Consider the following 21,675-nt stretch of genomic DNA (forward strand, 5'->3'; position numbering starts at 1 on the left):
GCAGCGAGCGGGGGCTGCTCCTTGTTGCGGAGCCGGGGCTGCTCTTTGTTGCGGTGCGCGGGCTTCCCATTGTTGTGGCTTCTCTTGTTGCGGATCAGAGGCCCTAGATGCATGAGCTTCAGTAGTTGCAGCACACGGCCTCAGTAGCTGTGGCTCGCAGGCTCTAGAGCGCAGGCTCAGTAGTTGTGTCGCACGGGCTTAGTTGCTCCGAGGCATGTGGGATCTTCCCAGACCAGAGATCGAACCTGTGTCCCCTGCATTGGCAGGCGGATTCTTAATCACTGTGCCACCAGGGAAGTCCCTAGCCAGTATTTTATAATGAATATAAATGGAGTATAATCTTTAAAAATTGTGAATCACTATATTGTAACCTGTAACTTACATAATATTGTACAGCAACTGTAATTTAATAGAAAAATAATAAAATAAAAATAAAAGGTCTTAAAATTCTATAAAAGAGATTTTATTAAGAATGCAAACTACAACACATGGTACCTTTTAGCAAGCCATAAAGAAAATCTTGTGCTAATATAATAATAATATAATAATAATACATTTGATATTTGTTATATTTACTTATAAGGTGGTAAAGAGCTCTATATATTTTAAAGATATAATTAATTCTTGCAACATGCTTATAAGGCAAAGAGAAGGCATACCTATTCTTGTTTTAAAGATGAATAAATGAAGCTCAAATTTATTTTAGGATTATCCTGAGGCCACACAAATTAGTGGAAAAATAGCGCTTGTGTCTTCACATTTCAGTAATGAACACAGAACATTAATGTATCTTAATACCAAGAACTATTTTAAAATTACTTATGGAATATAACATTATTTTCAGTTACTTTAACATTAGATTAAGCTTATTCTAATTAATAAAATAATATTAGAATCATTGTTAAAATAATGAGTAAAAATGGATTGGAATGTCTTTCAAATTTCTCTTATAAAAGTAATCAGTCATGCCAGGATGGCATTATCCAAAAGTGCTATTTTATAAGAAAAGTATAACATGCAGATACAGTGTTTTAAACCTTAAAATAGATCTAGAAATCAACTAGATATTTTCAAATCCTTTAGGAAAGGATTCTTCTTAAAAAGAATTCATCAAAATGCTGTTCACTTGTGTCACATTAGTCTTCATAAGTAGATAGCACATTTAGGTGAACAGTATTTTTTCTGTAATTATTTTAACTCAAATTTACTAAAGCTATCTTTATTGGGTAAAAACTCCTAGGAGACGATGTTAAGTATCCAGTACTTTTGAGGGATTTTGGTTACTAAATGTGGATAGATTGAAATGCTGTTAAAACAACAGCTGTATGGTGAATGGGAATATTTATAGAGTCTGAAGGAGGTCAGTGTTTAGCCCAGAGTTTAGTGTGCATTGGGTCAATCATATATTTATTGAATTGATAAAGTGAAAAAAAAATTAGTAAAATAAGGTTTCTGCCTTCTAGCCACTTGCTCCGTTTCCTGGGTGTGGTGAGATGTATACACATGAAACCACAGCAGTACACAAATATATCCCTACACGCGAACAAGTGGCTCAGCAAACATGTGCTTCAGAAGTCCTGAGTTGGAAGAAATCTGCGGAAGGCTCTGTTAAGGAGTGAGGCCTGGATAGATGTAAATCTGGATAGATAAAATACAGATGCAAAATTATTCCTCACTGCGGAAGCAGCTTGGCCTAATGTGTAGCAACTGGAATAAATTCTCAATTTGAGGCACTTCCCTGGAGGTCCAGTGGTTAAGACTGCAAGCTTCCAGTGCGGAAGGTGCTGGTTCGATCCCTGGTCGGGGAACTAAGATTCCACAGGCCCAGCGCCGTGGCCAAAAAAAAAACCCTCTCAGTTTGAGAGACAACATGGACCCTGTCGAGAAGGGCATTGCTGTTAGAAAACTGAAGAACAGGGTGTTGTCGAAACTAAGAACTTTGGATGTGTATATCATAAAAGGCCAACTTCCTTTGATAAGTGATAATTTTAAGAATGTGTAACTGAGCGAATATTTGGAGACAGTTTTGAGAGTTTTTACGCATAACCAAGAGAGGACAAAGGAAAACTGCTGGCTTCCCAAAGCAGGCTTTTTGGGAGAGAGTAAAATGATGCTGTCTTTTTTATCTGTGTCCACAAAAGTTTAGAAGTAGTGAGACAAAATTCAGAATTTTGTCATTTCTGATGAGTTTTCATTGCTTGGTTGAAATGAAAAGAAAGTACTCTTTAAAGTGCCTTAAAATAGAAATTAACGTGTTCCATAATGTTTTTGAATCTCACACTCTCCGGGTCTTTCCTTGTCTCAATATCCCTGACAGTGTTAACGTTTGCCATTGACTGCTACCTAAGCAAAGTACTCCATGAGATGACCCTCAGAAGGCACAAATTCACATTTTCTTTACCACAAGATATTAAAAACTAGCCATGTAGACTCTGCAAAGATTTTGTCTCTTGAAATTGAAATGAACTTGAGGCTAAGACAGGTAGTAGCCTGCATATATTTGTTTCTGACTCAGGGTATACAATGGTTCCCGGGGGAAAAGTTTAAGGAAAGAAAGCAAACCCATTTTCACAAAAGTCTATTTCTTGGCTAGCACTGTCTTATCATATTTGAAACCCTGGAAAAAATCATGGAGAATTTTCACTTAAGACACTTCTATGTAACTAATTTTGCAAGTTACAGCTGTGACTCTTAAAGAACTCAGACTTGTCCTCCTTGGCCAGCTCTGTGCTCAGGGTTTGTGGCTGCCCTCAGAGAACTCTGGCTCGGCACTTGAAAGAGTTGCTTGTAGAAGCACACAGCTCTGATGCAACCCTGAACAATACGAATGCATAATGAATTGTAATAGATAGTGCCAGGCAGCACTGGGGAGGACAAAACTCTAAAAAAGATTGTTTAAATCTTCCAAGTTGGCTTCTTTGCAGTCACTTTTTAAGCAGTCTTTTGGATTTCTTCCAACACTCTCAAGTCCTGTATCTTCTGCATAGAAGCCAACAAAACAACAGCAACTAATTACCATATATTTAAGACTTACCAGGTTCCAGGCACTGTATTAAGCACTTTGTGGACATTATTTAAGAGTCTTAAAAACACAGTGTGGTTAATATTATTACCCTCTTTTTACTGTTGAGAAAACTGATAATCATCATTGCAAAAAGCACTTCACAATATTACAGTATAATAAGGATGAGCCACTGGTATCTTTTTCACAAAGGTAGTGTGGGTCGCCCAGCACTATAATAGGCTCTTATCATAAGAGGCTCTTGATTTTCTGCATAAATAGTAATAGTGACTCAGAGCATTTCACATCCAAGAGAAGAAGGCCATGGCCCACGATAGGCAAATAAAGGATAGAGCCGTCACTCGTCTCTTTCATTTCTGTCTCACATTCATTCAGATGTATTTTTATGAAATATCCATGATTGCCTTTACATAAGATATTTAAATAAAGGAAGCGTTGGTTGGACAAAATGGAAATGAACGCCATTTATTAGTTTCCAACTTCTTTTTAAATTAAATATGTAATTGAACTTTTATTGGGTAATTCTGGGCTTACTGCCCTCAGATAAATTTACTATCTAATTTTCACTGGACATACCCCACACTTTTACTGTAGAGTAAATGTAAAGATTGTCCAAAGAAAAATATCCGAGAGGTCTCTATTTGCATTGGTTTATTACTCAAATTGTTGATCTTTAGTAGAGAGAGGCCTAGTCTTTTTAAACTACCATTTAAGACAGGGGTTTGTTGGACTTCTATTACCAAGATTTGTCTCTCATTTCATCCACTGGTCTCAATACTGTACCCATACAAATTATAGGAAATTAAGTCCTTTTATTTTGTAGCTATATTCATAGATTTCTTTCTAACAGAAACAAAAAGCCATGTAGATACCTTCTCTTTTCATTGTGATTTTTCTTTTTCTTTTAATTGTTATTTCTATTAAGGAAATGGGTACTATTAATCACTCTTCTTGTTAAAAAAAAGTAACATTCACTCAAGAAAAAAATGCATAATTAAGTATACATGTACAATCATTTTATAAACATGTAAGACAGGAGTTTTCCTTCTTTGAGAGATATTATGATAACTTCTCTCTATGTTGTACTTCAGCACATGAGGTTTTTATCTACTATTTACTTTAGAGAACAAAGTTGTACAACTATTGTTTTATATTTACTGTTGTAGGGCTTCCTAGGTGGCGCAGTGGTTAAGAATCCGCCTGCCAATGCAGAGGACGCAGGTTCGATCCCTGCTCCAGGAAGATCCCACATGCCGCGGAGCAACTAAGCCTGTGTGCCAAAAAATAATAATAATAATAATAAAATATATTTACTGTTGTATACTTAATAAAGAAGCAAAAGTGTCTAGCTCCCCAGATTAGTCATGAGATTAACAGTAAAATGAAGCTAATGATAAATCCTGACTAAAGTTTAATGCCCTGTATTTCTGCCAACTGAAACATTTCCCTCCACCGAAAGATTCTTGCAGTATGCAGAGTACACGTGAAAACGAATCACAGTCACGCCACTACTGATCTGTACCTGCCAATTTACGATTACTGGTATTTAACATAATTATGAGTAATCATGACTCAGGACATGAAAAGTTACACATGGAAAACAAGCCAAATCTGATATGCATCATATGTAACCAAGACAACCAGTCTTGTTTGCCTTCTGATTATAAAAATATTTACTCCATAAATGACTCTAATGCAGCCAACAGAGAACCCTCGTATAACTTTTAACTGTCATTTTGGATGATACTCTCCCCCGTAACAATTATCCACATTGTTTTGTTCTTAACTCACTTCTTGCAGGGATAAAACTAGAGATTCCATTCAGCCAAAACCAGGCAACTAGCTTATCCCATATGTGTTTATATTTACACATGGAATATCGGTGGCATATAAGCATACCTGCAACGTTTAGATCCTTTATCCTGGTTTAAGCTCACCTTTTTATTCTATCTTATAACAGCAAGAACAGCAAACAGCATGAGAAGGTGACTTACAGTTTAGATAACTGCTATCTCTTAGGACTGGTGACTCTGCAGCTGTTCCATTACATGTAAAGATGAAGTAATCAACAAACAATGAAGCAGAAACAGTCACTGGAAAATTATCTTTCAGATTAGATGGTTTAAAGCTCCTTGTATATCTCAGGTCTTTTTAATGTTAATTATTGCATATCTATATAAAAATACATATAAAATAAGCCTAATAGCAGTAGGGTTAATCACGCTCTCATAAATTAAATACTCCCTGAAGTCTTCTGCCCTTTCTCTGTGATCCCAGACCTGGCCCTTGATAGGGCAGAAAATTCATAGTCTAGGACACAAAAGAGATAAATCGATTCTGTCCTCCTACGAAAATCACCCCTTCCCTTATTTTCCTCTCTTTGGTCTCCCTCCATCAGCTTCATTCCAATCTTCTTCATCTACAGAATGCCTGGAGTTTAATACCTATTAGACTACAAAGGATGCTGGAAGCTTAAACACCTGTAACAGAAACACTGTATTTGACATAATACACCGATGTACCTTCATGCTTAGACATCTTCAGAATCTGGTGATACAACAGCTTGTGTTTTGTACACATGCATGATATGCCCAGATCTTAAGGTTTCTTCCACTGAGTAGAGAAACACAACACCTAGCATTAAGTCTAAGCCAACAGGTTCAGTGATCCTTGAAGAAATAGGCTGTGACTAAATTGAAGTGTTTGCAGAGAGGAAGGGCAAGTGGAAAATAGATTTTCCAGTCTGAGGGAATGGGTAAGAAAGACTGACTGAGCCAGAGGGAGAAGATCAGATATATGTGTTCTCATCTCCCCTCTTCAAAGGTACAGAGTCCAGAAAAATGAATGTATTAGAAATACTCAGATAAGTGTAAGATAACCTGAGAACACAACAGTGTGTGGCCTGCATCCCGAGGCCTCTGGTAGGAGCCAGCTTGATGACATACAAATATGGTGCAACGGTGAAAAGGATGGGTGAAGAGGGCTGGTGAAGTAAGTAAGAGCAACACGGCCCTCCTGTCATGCCCTCTTCCTTAGCCAGGAGCTCTTGGAAGTTGCTGAGAGATCCAGGGGGCTAATATATAGGCCAGCCTGGGGCCTGGACCGAGAGCTAGTGGATGAGGATGCCTCAAATGCAGTAAGCATCCAGTTGATTATAGTGGTAACACGTACAGGAATCATTCTGACCCAGCTGGATCCAGAAGACTGTACACTATGATCCCTGGCACCGCTGTCCCTTTCCTCCACAAGTTCACATAAGCCCCTACATGCCCAGAAGCCACACTGTAGAGATAGAAATCTAAAAAGCCGAACACGTACTTGAAAGAGACTGAATCATTCCCAAGTGGTACATGGAGCAGCACGGTGACTTCATCACCTCTTGCCATGCCACTCACAGGTGGGGGGAGCTCCTGAGGATTAGAATGACTCAGCCATCCTTGCACTGAGCAAGCAGAAGCATGGAACAGGATGTGCTTACTTTTCACAGGGCAGCCAAAGGGATGATCAACCACTGCTCGCTTCAGTCTGGAAAGAGAAAAAAAAAAAGTGTGGAAGTTGGTACCCACACTTCTGACTCTGTGTAGTTGTTTCCCTCCTCACCCTCCTTTTTTAACTGTCCTCTTTCAACTTGACATGGTTTGGCTGGGCTGTAAACTGGGAGAGGTTTGGCTGACAAGGCAAGGATGGCTCTCTTTGATGTCTTTGGTTGTTAAAGTTTTTGTAGTTAAGAAACACTCCAGGAGCTGCTGGCTTCTTACCAAAAAACCAAACCACAAACCAAATGCCATTTTTCAACAGCTGTATGAATCATTCCTTTTTCCTTTTTATCCTCAACTCTGTCTAAAGCTAGTTTTTGTTCTCTTATATTGCTTTTTTTTTTTTTTCTCTTTTAAAAAAATATGGCACCTATAAAAACTTGCCTGGGCAAAAGGAGGGAGGGAGATGTATTACAACTAGTTCTAATTAACCAGGCCCTCCCCCCAAAAAAAATTGGTAAAGAAATAGATGATCTGTATAATACTATAATCCACTGAGACCTAATTGATATTTATAGCGCAGTATACCCAACAAAAGCAGAATACATATTTTCAAGGGGCATGTGGTATATTCACCAGTATAAAGCATTTGCTGAGCTGTGAAACAAACCTCAGTATATTTAAAAGATTTGCAATCATACAGAGTATACTCTCTAACTGCAATGAAGTGAAATAGAAATTCGTGACAAGAAGATATTTAGAGAAAATCCTAAGTACTTGGAAATGAACACACTTCCAAATAGTTCATGGCTGAAAAATCACTAAGGAAATTAGAAAACGTTTCAAACTTTATGTTAATGAAAATAGATGGTATGAATATTTGTTGAATGCTGTTAACAGTGCTTTTGGGAAATTAACATTGCTACCAACTGTTGCATAACTTAGGTGACTGATTTTCATCAGATTTTTCAAAGGTTAGCTAGCTTCTCCAATTTAGAGAAAAATGTCAGTGGAAATGTAGGCAAATTGTGAGAATGTATATAATGTGCGTGTAAAAGGGATTTTTAAAGTAAATGCTAGGGTTAAATGTGTTGTGATAACACTTGGGGATACATTTTCTTCAGCGTTTAAGTATCTCTGAAATGTTGCTAGATATCAGTGAAAAATGTGATATTATACCCAGATGTTTGTTTTTGGTGAGCATTTAGTGGAATTCATCTAATGCATAAAGCAAAGTTAAATTTACGATATACAGATGAAAACCCTTACCTATTTACATAGCACCTCGTTTATTAATATTGTTTGGTACAAACATCCCCATAGAGCTAGTGCTTTTGGCACACTAAATACTCACAGCACAAACTGAAACAGTGGAAGTATTGTGTAGATGGAAATTCATTGGTTTAGACACTGGATTGAATTGAAGGGGAAAGTAGATAGATTTTTCTGGGTGTAATAATTAGTAAACATTGGTAATTTTTATAGGTACACAGTGGCTTTTTAGGGCTTTTAGGGTACCTAGAATATTTCTCTTTGTGCTTTCTGACATTTGAGTTCACAGATTTTTAGTGAATAAGTATTATTTGTTAAAAAAAAAAAGAGGCGATTTGGACAGGTACACAGGCTTTCCATGCAGCTTCATTAGCTAAATTACAACCAGGATGTCCCTTTTAAGTATTTAACATTGATATCTTTCTCCTCTCTAAACCCCTGTCAAATCTTACCTCCTATAGGCAGCTTGCATTAAAATCCACTCCTGATGCCCAAACACAGGCGCTCTTGCCTTCCTGTTAGCTGCCTAGTTAATTATCAGCTGTTTTTTAGTTTATTATGTGTGGCCCTGTCTTTATTTGTACTTCCCATATTCCTTTTTGATATATATACCCTTGATGTGAGGCACTCAAAATATCTATCATGGTGATTTGCACACAGTAAGTGCTGACAATACTTGGGAATAAACAACAAATATAGTAACAGCGATGACTAATATTTACTGACTTTTCCCTATAAGAGAAAGACCCAAGAAATAACGGCGACAGACGTCTTATAGCGTGTTCTTTTTTTTTAATTAATTAATTTATTGGCTGTGTTGGGTCTTCGTTGCTGCACAAGGGCTTTCTGTAGTTGCGGGGAGTGGGGGCTACTTTGCATTGCGGTGTGCTGGCTTCTCATTGTGGTGGATTCTCTTGTTGTGGAGCACGGGCCCTAGGCACGTGGGCTTCAGTAGTTGCAGCGCGCTGGCTCTGTAAATGTGGCTCACAGGCTCTAGAGCACAGGTTCAGTAGCTGTGGCACATGGGCTTAGTTGCTCTGCAGCATGTGGGATCTTCCTGGACCAGGGCTCGAACCCGTGTCCCCTGCATTGGCAGGTGGATTCTTAACCACTGTGCCACCAGGGTTGTGGTTTGTTCTTTTCAACCCAGGGTTTGTTCTTATCAACCCAGGGTTGTGGTTTGTTCTTATCAACCCTAAAGGGAGGTTGAGTTTTGTGGCTGCAATGAGCCATGAGAGCATCCTCCAATCCCATAATTCCTTGATGCCACCTTAAGAAGTGCACTTAGAGTTTGCCTAAAGCATGGTATAGTGGAGGGCTCAACAAAATGCAAGGAAGAATGATTTTTCACATTTTTGAATAATTGAAAAATACCGAAAGAAAAATAATATTGTGTGATGTGTGAAAATTATATGTAATTAACATTTTGCTATCCTTAAAGAAAGTTTTTTTGGAAAACAGCCACACTTATTTGTTTGCATATTGTCTATGGCTGCATTCATAGGAAATGAAGTCAAATAGTTGCTATGACAGGGGAAATCCCTGGCGGTCCAGTGGTTAAACTCCTCTCTTCCACTGCAGGAGGCACGTGTTCGATTCCTGTTTGGGAAACTAAGATTCCATAAGCCACATGGAGAGCACCTCCCCGCCCCAGAAAAGTTGCTATAACAGAAACTGTATGGTTCACAAAGCCTAAAATATTCACTATCTGGCTCTTTTCAGAGAAGTTTGCCAATCCCTGGTAGAGTGAATTATCACGTCAATACGGCATACCAAGTTTTCTCCTTAACGTTTATATTGTGTGAATCTGATTTTTAAAAAATCTCATAGGCAGAATGGTTTGGAATGTACTTTTCTGGGGAAAGACAATGAACAGATCCAATGTTACATATATTTTGACTAGTCTATAGATTCTGCCTCATATGAACGACTTTGTTTCATGATCTCTGACTTGACAGTGAATTCTGGATAGCAGTCATAAAAACATGGGTTATAAGCTGTAGGTGGCTTTGTGTAATTTCATTAACACCTTTGAGTGAAAATTTATTGTTGACTGTCCTTCCGAGAGTCATTAATAAACGAAGACGAAAACAAAGATGACACATTGTTTGAAGCACCTCTTACCTTGCAGGCTCTCAATAAATAAGAGCAATTCAACTATTTTTAAAGCCCTTAAAAATAATACAAGAGTATTTGTTCTATCCTAATGTAGGGCATTTTGTGCTCTGGGGATGGAGTAGAGGGACAATACAAGCATGAATTAAAAAGAGAGACACAGACAAGAAAAGAACAAAGGACTACAAAATAGCAGTTGGGGCCGGGAGGACGCAACATTTTTTCCCTTTTAACAAAGAAGCCAGTCCAGAACAGAAGTTGTTATTACTTGATTGGTTTTTCAAAACAAAATAATGATTTGCTGTGACTGTAATAGCAAGAACTCAAAGAAAAAGAAAATGAAGTGTCACTAAACTTTTAACTGCATTTTCTCTTTTGAAGTCTTTTGTTGGGGTGGCAGAAAAGAGGCTGGAGGAGAGAAGCTGTGAATTGCGAAAGAGGTTGGTGTTCAAACCCAGCATTTTCCACGACGTTGAGAGAGGTTTAAGAACAATGTAAAACATGCAAAACTCTCTCACACTAATATTTTTTAATGACTTTGACTGCTCTGAACATATCATTTAGATAAGGATAGATAAGGAGTACTAAATGTGAAATTACGAAGTAGTAATTTATTTGTAACACTCGGAATATTTCTATGTAGCATTGTCAATTCCCACGTTGTCCATAATATGTTCTTTTTCTTATGAGAAACAATGATCAAATCCATATGAAATAGGTATAAATTACACCCCAATAAAGGACTTTACTCTTTTCTATTCAGATGTTGTTAGTTACAATAAATTATCCTCAAGCATCAAGTCATATTATCAACAGGTGGCTTCTTTCCTCTCTTCTCTGAAGGCTCTTCTTTAAACTATAGGCAAGAAAAAAATGAAAGTCTCAGAACATTCTTTGGGTCCACAGAACCCTAAAATGCTACCTCTCCCCCAACCCTTAAGTTTTCCCTCTTAATCCTCAGGACTATGAATATGACAAGCTATTAGGTCCCATGTTATGTTACATGACAAATGGGATTTTACAGAAGTAATTAAGGTTAGTAATCAATTGACCTAAAATCGGGAGACTATCGAGTTGGGCCTAACGGAACCACAGGTACTCTCTAAAAGCAGGAAGTTTTCTCTAACTGATAGAAGAAAGGAAGTCCAGGAATAGTTGAAGTGTGAGAAGGATTCAACTCTGCTTTGCTGCTTTGAAGATGGAGGGGACTAGGTGAAAGGGAATATGGAGAGCCTCCAAGAGCAGAGTGGGCCCTGGCTGTCAGCCAACAAGACCTCCGACCTACAGTTGCACAGAACTACATTCTGTCAACAATCTAAATGAGCTTGGAAGTGGTATTCTTTCCCCATGTCTCCAGTTACAAGCCAATTCCAGCCAAAACCTTGATCTCAGCCTTGTGAGATCCTGAGCATTGAACCCAATTGAGCCCACCAGGACTTCTGACCTGCAGAATGGTAAGATAACAAGTAGAAGGCTTTAAGCTGCTATATTTGTGCTAATTTATTATACAGCAATAGGAGATGAATATAGATTGTACATATACTAAAGTGTTGATGTTTCAAGATATAGACTTACGTGTGTAGGATATGGATCTTAAACTGTCACCACCCGGACAACTGTCAGATGGTACTGAAAGAGTGTCAGGATTTTCAATACTCTTTTTTGTTCTGAAGAAGACAATTGCATGAAAGCAGACTGTGACCTAATATCTAAGATTCAAATAGGAGGAAAACCTTATTGTTGATATTATTTTTAGTGTTCTTTTTTTTCTGACTGAGTATACTAGGAAACCTTTTTTCTTTTTCTTGATCTCTCCCTATTCCTTAATTTAGCAGACTATGCTTTTGCAAACTAAAGTGAAACATTATTTTTTTTCATTAATTTTTATTGGAGTTTAGTGCTTTACAATGGTTGTGTTAGTTTCTACTGTAGAGCAAAATGAATCAGCTATACATATACATATATCCCCTCTTTTTTGGATTTCCTTCCCATTTAGGTCACCACAGAGCACTGAGTAGAATTCCCTGTGCTATACAGTAGGTTCTCATTAATTGCCTATTTTATACATGGTAACTTATTCTCCCTAAGGTTTTGGAATTCAGGAACAAAAACTTTTCTGAGTCCTTTACCATTTATTATAGCAATGATAGTTAAGTGTACTAGTTCAATAGAAATCTGTCCTTCTTTTTATCCAGGACATATTTGGATAAATTGATTGTGCAACCAAGACTGTACCTGGAAGTGTCATACATGAGAATAAATCTCATTTCATCAGGTCTGACAAGCCCACCAGGAAAGAACAAAGGTGAAACCAATACCCATAAAATAATCCCAGAAAATTGGTCTGATGTGCGTTCTAGAGCTTACAGGCTATAAATAATGTCACTTCTTGGTAGGCCAAAAATCCCATTGTATTTTAGGGACCTTGAGGAGAGAACTTAACCCAAATTTATAGATCTTACAGGTGAATTTGTTGAGGTGAAATTCTTGGTTTTGGTTTCTTACTCTCAAATAAAACACTCTAAGAATAATTTAAAAACTATTATTCCAGATAATATAATCTGAAAATATAATCTGAGATTCTTTATGAAATTTATACAAAAATTAATTTTCTGGCCTGGGCAACCTTTCAATGCTATTTGGCTCCAGGTGAGCTGACCTCAGTGAGGAGACTTCTCTAATTAATTAACACTTCCTGCTATACCCATGTGTCAAGATAAAATGAGAAGCCAGAGCTAACCCAGTGGCCAACAATGCAGAAATCAGTGTCCAGCTCGGGTCAGAGTGGAACAAACTTAGTGAAGAACAAAAGAAACCCTATTATGATGAAGCACAAAAGATTAAAGAAAAGCACAGAGAGGAATTTCCTGGTTGGGTTTATCAGTCTCGTCCAGGGAAGAGAAAACGCTTCCCTCTAAGCGTTTCCAATGTATTTCCTGGTACCACACAGAACATCATCTCTACAAATCCAACAACAATTTATCCTTATCGCTCACCTACCTACTCTGCGGTAATTCCCAGCCTGCAGGACACCATCACTCAACCAGTTGGTGACGCTCCCCCTGCCATCCAGCTGCCCACACCTGCAGTCCAGCGCCCAAGCCCCGTCACACTTTTCCAGCCCAGCGTCTGCAGTACTGCCCAGGTGGCTGTCTAGCCTCCAAGTGTGCCCCTCCGCCCAGCGCTCCCACCCCAGCGCTTTGCTGGGCCCTCCCAAACGGACGCTCATCGGCTGCATTCTGGAGCCAATCGCTCCGTGAAGAGACCCACTCCCGTCTCTGGGGAGAGCACGAACAGGATTCCAACTAGTGCAAGTACTGCCCATGCCACATCTGCAGCCTCGACCATCCGACCTCCCAAGGAGTATTGTCCCAGAAGCGCTCCAATCCCCCAGGCTCCTCCTGTTCCACACTCACATGTCTACCAGCCCCCCTCCTTGGCCATCCAGCCACATTGTTTGGGACACCACCTCGATTCTCTTTTCATCACCCTTACTTCCTACCTGGACGTCACTACTTCCCATCAAGGTATTAGTTGTGGCACATGGGATCTTCGTTGCAGTAGGCAGGATCTTCATTGCGGCACGTGGGCTTCTCTCTTGCTTTGGTGGGCTCCAGAGCATGCAGGCTCAGTAGTTGCGGAACGTGGGCCCTCCAGTTGTGGCACGTGGCCTCTAGAGCGCCTGGGCTTAGTTGCCCCACAGCATGTGGGATCTCGACCAGGGATTGAACCCATGACCCCTGCATTGGAAGGCAGATTCGTAACCCCTGGACCACTGGGGAAGTCCCAGAGAACTTGGCATTTTTATGTATAATTCTCACAACAGTCCTTTGTCTTGGGCATAATAATTCCTTTACTTTTTCAGACAAAGAAACTGATCAGCTGTTAAATAGCTTTGTTAAAGTCACACAACTAGTAAATGGCAGAGTCGGCGGTCAAATTTAGATTTGCTATACGATTTTGAATTCCATGTTTGTTTTTTTCACTGTATCAGTAAGGCTTCTCAATGTAATAGCTTCTCTTGATTGCCAGTGGAGAATCACATGGAAAATGCATACTGTATTTTTGAATGGAAAAAATCACGTAGTCAAGTAGTCTTTTGGGCAGGAAATGTTTCCTTATATAATAAATAGATAAAATCATAAGAAATTTATCTTCCTTACTCATGACAAGACTTAGGGGATTCAGCTGTTAATGTTCAAATCATCTGATAGTTTAAAGAACATTTTGAAAAGAAACTCAAAGTATGTCCTTAGAAAACAGAAACTATCCCTATCTTTAATACCATTATTGCTAATTAACACTAATGCTGTTAGAGGAACCAAATGAAGTGAGCTAGTAGTATTATACTGAATTTTATTTCATGTAAGAATGTCAAAGAAATGTGTCAGCTATAAACATTAAGCTGCATATAGTTTTCCGAAACAGAAGAGCAGCCTTATAAATTATAATATTGTCTAATTTCCTTCCTAACTTCTACCTGTATGTATGTGATGATAATTTCCCCAAGGATATGGGTAATCTAATTTATGCTTGTTTAGATAGTATATTTCAGTAAAATCCAGCCCGGCTAAATAACAAAATTAATTGAGTTCCTCTCAATTTTTCTATTGTCTCTCCTCCCAACTAAAAACAGAGTCTTCTATAAAGAATATTTCTTTCCTAATCTAATCCATTTATGTGTGGAATTATTCAACCATTTCAATATCATAATTGTAATGACATTTGATATATACATTAAATATATAAATATAAAAAAAAAGATAAAATAAGACCAGCCTCTTTTTGTTTCCAGGAATAATCTTTGGCATTTATTTGTTCTGTGTTTGTTTCTTTGTATATTTGTGAGTCAAGTGAATTGGAAAATATTTTGTGCCCATTGAAAGGAATAAGTTTTTGAGATCCAAACTGGTAAATTTGGGTATTTCTGCCCTTGGAACCAGATTTAACATCTTGTTTCTTTAATCAATGAGCTAAATAGATCTTCGACACATGTTTACTCTATTGCGGACAACAAAATGTTGCCTGCCATTCTAGTAAACAATAAACATTGCCCATTGCAGCCACCCTGATGGTAGCCCTGGGGGTGAATTCAGGATGGAGGAAAACAGAATACCTAAGGAATAATTTCAATGAGCCCAGACCCTTGCTTCTTCCCATACACAGAAAAGCACTAAAATCATTAACTTGCGATATTTGTCTTTCGTGATTAGCAATAATCTTTTGGTGTTTGACTACATGGGTTTTTTGTTTGTTTGTTTTGTTTCATTTTTGCTTTTGTTTTTCCCCACAAAACCTCCTGTATATCCTGTCTCTTCTCTTACCTCTGTGCAGCAATTCCTCAGAGCTGTCTGAAAGGCTGTCTCCCAGGCTATATCCTCAGTAAGGTCCCCTAATAAAACATAACTTGCAACTTTTACGTTGTGCATTTTTCCTCAGTTGACACTATATTTATATTACAGTCATGTTTTCAACATTTTGAAAATTATCAAAAATGTAATTAAATCCACTTTAGTTTTCACACTTCACTTTTTATAATTTTAGTTTGATGATTTTTAACTTTGAGATTTTACTACAACATAGAGATTAACTGCTGTTTTAAAACCATTAACTTTTAAAATGTTATAGGAAACACTGTGTTATAATTCGATGATTACCTTGCTCTTGGTCTTGGAAATTTCTATAACATTAAATGAGAGGAACAGATTATATTTCTCTAAATCAGCTGGTTAATTTAGGTTATCACTCTCTTTCAACAGAAAAATCACCAGATAGATTTCTTGGTAACTTGTCATGTTTTTACTTTGTCTTATTTGCGATAGTATTTTCCAACCAGTAGATTCATTGATTGCTTTGATATCAACATTCCTGTCTAGTCATTTTTACACTGAAGAAAACTGAGAGAGCATGCTTTTCGAGTATGATATGTTACTTACTTAGGAGCCACTGTCATTGGGTAAGTGAGAACTGGTACTAGAGAAAGAAGAGTAACAATCAAACGTTGAGTGTAGAAAAGTAGGAGCAATAGGTAGATAATGATGTTAGTAGTGAAAAGAAATTTATTTTTAAATTATTTTTCACGGGGGAAAGGGAGCTAATTATTTTCAGTAAATTGCACATGGAAAAAGAACAGTGAAATATGTATATATTTTGCTTTATCTTTGGATTTCTTATAGAATGTCTTTAATTTTTATGTACACAATAAAACCAGTTGCAGTATTTTAAATGACTTGAATACCTAGGTCAAATTATATTTTGTCAAATGATATTGAAATTATTCTTGCCTGCCTTATTCTGGAGAGAGATTTTATAAGATGGATAGACTAGTTGGCCTTGGTTAATCAATAAGTCTTCAGGACCATCAATTTTCCCCAGTAAGTCTTAGACACCAATCTATAATTTAAGTACTTAATATGGTATTAGTTTAATTGCTCAGCCAGGAAACTCTTCCTAACAAGTCACTGACAAACAAAAACAACAACAGGATACAACTCCTTATTTTTATTTAAAAAATAGCAATTCAATTCAGCAACTGATAGGTTACATTTCTTTATTACATGATCCATGCAAAAGCTGAGTTCCTGCTACAGATGACATTAAAGTAGTCTTTCCCAGATAAACAGAGTTAAAGGAAGAAACTGCCGTTAAATAAAAATGAGATATTTTACCTTGTTTTCCAATAAAATATTTTAATTCATAAATATTATATTTATTAAGGGATATCCTGGGAATTCCCTGGCAGCCCAATGGTTAGGACTCGGTGCTTTCATTGCTGTGTGCCCTAGTTTGGTCTCTGGTCCAGGAACTAAGATCCCACAAGCAGTGCAGCACAGGCAAAATAAATAAATACATAAAATAAAAGGCATATCCTGATTTGTACTTTTTACTTGCAGCCACAGGACTATATATTTGGTTGGTATTTCATCTGGAAACAAATTAAGATATCAGATCCTAAGCTAGGTGTTGGTTTGACCACATGATGAATATACAAGAAAGTATATCCTGAATTTCACTGGAACCATGGGAAAAGAAGAAAGACTAAACTCTGTGTATATTTTTTATATGTAGATATTTTTATATTTGATACACTCCAGATTATGTTGAGAGCCAACATTTCCATAATTACAAAAGCTTATTTTTCTTGTTTACTTAACTTTCCTCAGAAGTGTAGACCCTAAGACCCTGGACAGAGTTGAAATTCTAGCCTGTCCCTACAATGATCTGTGTGAAGTCACATGTGAAGAATTGATTAGTTAAGTTGGTTTCGGATCAACACACTATTTTCATTTCTCGTTAGGGAGATAAGGGATGATGTATCTGCTTTAGTTATAGGGTAGAAAATTCATTATTATACAGATGTGCAAAAAAAAAAAGTGTGGCTTTTAATTTATCTATAAGTGATAAAAACTGTCCTGAGCCCTCAATTCACTCAGTGGGGATAATTGGGGTAGGGATCAAAACTTCAACTTGCCCATTCAAGATATGTCATTTTCTTTCAGCTTAGTTTCTTTGTAGTGAAAACAGTTTGAGTAAGTGAACAGTCAACTAAAAAAAAAAAAAATCAGCTTTTTAAAATCAGGACTATTTGTTCTGCACTTGCTTCCCTCATAAGAGGGCATCTAGAGGAAGGGGAAATGTAGGGTCCTCGTTGGAGGGATGGGGTGCCTCATTATGGTCCTTGTGCTGGTCTGGAATTGCAGTGGCTGATGGCTGACACCCACCGATTTGTCTGATCCAGTCTGATCCAGTCCCTGAGTGTCTTGCTGGTGTTTAGCAGTGAAATCGATGGAAATTACGCTCTGTTTATCGTGACTGGGGCAGAGCTTGATTGTTCCCCTCATCTGCTCTGGGTGTGTCTCCCACTTACTTGTTCCCTGGTCTGGGTGCCTGCCTTGAAGTTCTTTGCTATAAGGAGTGCGTTGATTTCCTCTTTGTAACCATCTTTTCAACCATGTCCATCCACTGCCTCAGCACTGTTACAGCTCTCCTCTCCCTGCCTTGATGTGAGGATGGTCTTATGGTACTTACTCCTAGAGTATGAAGTGGGAGATGGGGCCAAAGCGCCTGCTTCTGGTTCTCCTTTCAACTTAACTCATACCCATCTCCTATGATTTTAATCCTGAGAGATGTAGGTAGAGCATAATATACATCTGAAAGGTTGTTTTCTCTGCCTGTCCTTTCCTTCCCAATATCACCTCTCCTGGAAGAGAAAGGCTTTCTGCTCCTTCCTTCTTTCTGTAAGAAATTTGTTGATGCCAAATCATGGGTTTCCTCTTCCCTATGGTCTATAATCAAACCCTGCCATCTCATTTGCTCAGCCTTGTTCTCAATACATTAATGGGAGCTAAGTAAATTTGGAAAATATTTTGTTTCTCAACAAATTTTGACATTCAAGCCTATGGACTCGCTGAAAAAATACACCTTGGTTGTCAAAAGCTGAATGTTTTTTCCCCCTCTCTGGATTTCTATTGTAATTATCATAACTATCCTGGAGGCAAATGGATGCCTCTGAAACCATTTGTTTATTTTTTTTCATTCGACAGAAATTTATTTATTCAGCATATATTACATGCTTGGCATTGTTTCAGGTGCTTAGATGACAGTGACAGAGGCAGACAATAAATCAAAGAGATAGAAAGGTATTAGAAAGTGATAAATGCTAAGGAGAAGAATGCCACAAAGAAGGGCAACTGGAAGCGTTGGGTGGGGAGATTGTGCTGTTCCCCAGGGCTGGGGTCCGAGTGGGGTGGGCTGGGCTGGGGTGGGGTGAGGGGAAGGCCTCCCTGAGGATGTGACAGCTGAGAAAAATCTGAAGGAACTGAAGGACTTCATCATCCAATATCTGGCAGAAGACCATTTCAGGCAGAAAAAAAAAATAGCAAGTTCAAAGGCTTAAGGGCAGGAAGTGTATCTGCGTGGAACAAGAAAGGAGTTGGAGATGAGGTCAGAGAGGTAATGAGTAGTCAGAACATAGAGGGCCTTGCAGATCAGAGTTGGACTTTGGATTTTACTCTGGGTGGGTCAGGAAGCCACTGGAGCCTTTTAAGTAAGGAATGACATGATCTGAAGCAAGTGCTAACAGTCTGTAGGAGAGTAAGGGGCAGGTAGGGAGACCAGTGGAAGTGACTGCAGTAATATAGGCAAGGGATTGCAGTGGCTTAAACCAAGCCTGTGATTATGAGGAAGTGGCTAAATTCTGGATGTATTCTGAAATATAGGAACATATATTTTGAACTGATTTGATAGCAAACTGGATACGGAAAGGAAAGGAAAGAAAAGAAGCAAGGATGGCACCGAGATGATGGTATGGAAAACTCAAATAAATGGAATTGACTGAACTGAAAAGTAAAATGAGTGCATTTGGGGTGAAGGGGTATCAGGAGCTCAATTTTGGACGTGAGAATTTTGGAATGCCCATTAGACATGCAAGTGAAGATGTTAAGTCAGCAATTAGGTTGGTAGGTCTGGAGTCCAAGGGAGAGGTCTGGGTTGGAAACATTCTTTACATTGTTACCGTATTAATCTTAATTTGTTACCTAAGAGTAATAAAAACTTGCCTTGTTTGACAGGAAAGAAACCAAAACAGAATAAATTGAAAGAACTTAAGGGAATGCCAAAAAAAACCAAACCAAAATTTTGGGTTAATAATCATTATAAAGAACACCTAAAATCTGCCCCTCCCCCACAAGAGATATTGAAGTAAGAAATTACAGATGGAAAGTTTTCAGCCATTCTTAATAATTAAGAGTTATTCAGATTACTCTTAAATATTTCAGTTATCTGGGTGACTTGTTCCTTCACCTCCTTCAAGTCAAATATTTCCCTTTTAAAAGAGGGCTACCCTGAGCTTCCTAGGTGGCTCAGTGGTTAAGAATCCGCCTGCCAGTGCAGGGAACACGGGTTCGATCCCTGCTCCAGGAAGATCCCACATGCCGTGGAGCAACTAAGCCCGTATGCCACAGCTATCGAGCCTGCGCTTTAGAGCACGTGAGCCACAACTATTGAGCCCACGTGCTGCAACTACTGAAGCCCATGCACCTAGAGCCTGTGCTCCGCAACAAAAGAAGCCACGGCAATGAAGCCGGCGCACCACAACAAAGAGTAGCCCCCACTCACCGCAACTAAAGAAAGCCCACGCACAGCAAAAAAGGACCCAATACAGCCAATTAAATAAATAAATAAATAAATAAATTTAAAAGAGGGCTACCCTGACCAGTGTATTCAAATTTCAGACTCATTTTTTCATCCTCTCCATTCCAAATCTCCTTAAACTGCTTTATTTTTGTTTGTTTATCAACAGTATTTGTCACCTTCTCAAATACTGTGTGATTTACTAATGTTTGTTCATTGTTGCAGTGAACTCAGCTTGTGCAAAGCTCTGCACCCTGCTGGCCTCACCTATGATTCCAGCTTTGGCCATGAGTGCTGGTTCCCTGAGGTCTTTGACCAGCTTCAAGCAGCTTGTCTGAAACCTGAGTGTGCCTCACCATAGACTCATATCTTAAATTCCAGCCTTAGGACTTTTGAACAGGCTGCCTTTGGAAACCTGCTGAGTACATAATTAGTGTAACCTGAAGGTGGGGAAGTTAATCCTACAGGGCTACTCTAGGCCAATGGGAGAGGAGCGTTTTCTTCCCCCAGGCAGATGTTCTTGGATGATTTTCACAACCTATCCCATGGGATAGAACACGTAGTCAACCAGAGTGGTGGCCAGCTTATTGCATCCATTAATTGATTCTTCCACCATTTTCCTTTCATTCCTCTCCCATCATCCCCTCTTTAAGTCTTGTCCACTGAGATCATACTCCTAAATTAATTACTCTTAATTAATCTTTGGTCACAGGCTTTGCTTTATGGACAATTCAAGAGAAGAATTTTTTTTTTCTGTCTTCTACCACTTCAGCTGTCCAAAGGGAGTTGACAGATCCCGAACATCCAGAAGACTATGGCATCTGACAAGTTCTCAACAAATATGTGTTGAAATAAATTGAATGTAATTTCTTCTCTAATTTCTAAATCAGGTAGAGAGTAGGAATTTGGAAATTCAATGTCAAAGGACAACTATCAAAATGATATATTACCTCTTAGGTCATTGAACTACACTATAGGGGAGTTCAAATAGGTATAGGATAGAGAGTAGGGTTAAAGCACTTGCATTCAGGAGGCACACTGCTTGGGCTGTGTCACTTGCTGCATGTATAAACTTGGAATGTTCTTGAATTTCTCTGTGCTGCAATTTCCTCATCTGTAAAATGGGGATAATAGTAATCCCTAATTCAAAAAGTTGTAAGGAGTAAATGAGTTAATATGTATAGAATATACGTGGCATATAGTAATATGTTTGAATATGTAGAATATACCTATTTGCCATTATTATTGCTTTTGTTTTTGTTATTGTCATTATTAATTTCCACCATGCATATTATGGAGACCCAGCATCAAATTAAAACAAGTGGACAGAGACTTCCCTGGTGGTGCAGTGGTTAAGAATCTGCCTGCCAATCGGGGACATGGGTTTAATCCCTGGTCCGGGAGGATCCCACATGCCGCAGAGCAACTAAGCCTGTACCCCACAATACTGAGCCTGCGCTCTAGAGCCTGCAAGCCACAACTACTGAGCCCATATGCCTAGCACCCGTGCTCCACAACAAAAGTCACCACAATGAGAAGCCCGCACACCGCAACGAAGAGTAGCCCCAACTCACAGCAACTAGAGAAAGCCCTAGTGCAGCAATGAAGACCCAACACAGCCAAAAATAAGAAATAAATAAATAAATTTATAAAAATAAA

General features: G+C 38.5%; 1 pseudogene; it reads left to right on the forward strand.

Moving 5' to 3' along the window:
- Nucleotides 1–11,471: 11,471 nt before the first annotated feature.
- LOC130859256 (transcription factor SOX-30-like) lies at nt 11,472–20,377 on the forward strand (annotated as a pseudogene).
- Nucleotides 20,378–21,675: the final 1,298 nt, after the last annotated feature.

The sequence above is a fragment of the Hippopotamus amphibius genome, chromosome 8, assembly GCF_030028045.1.
Source record: "Hippopotamus amphibius kiboko isolate mHipAmp2 chromosome 8, mHipAmp2.hap2, whole genome shotgun sequence".
Classification (NCBI taxonomy): domain Eukaryota; kingdom Metazoa; phylum Chordata; class Mammalia; order Artiodactyla; family Hippopotamidae; genus Hippopotamus; species Hippopotamus amphibius.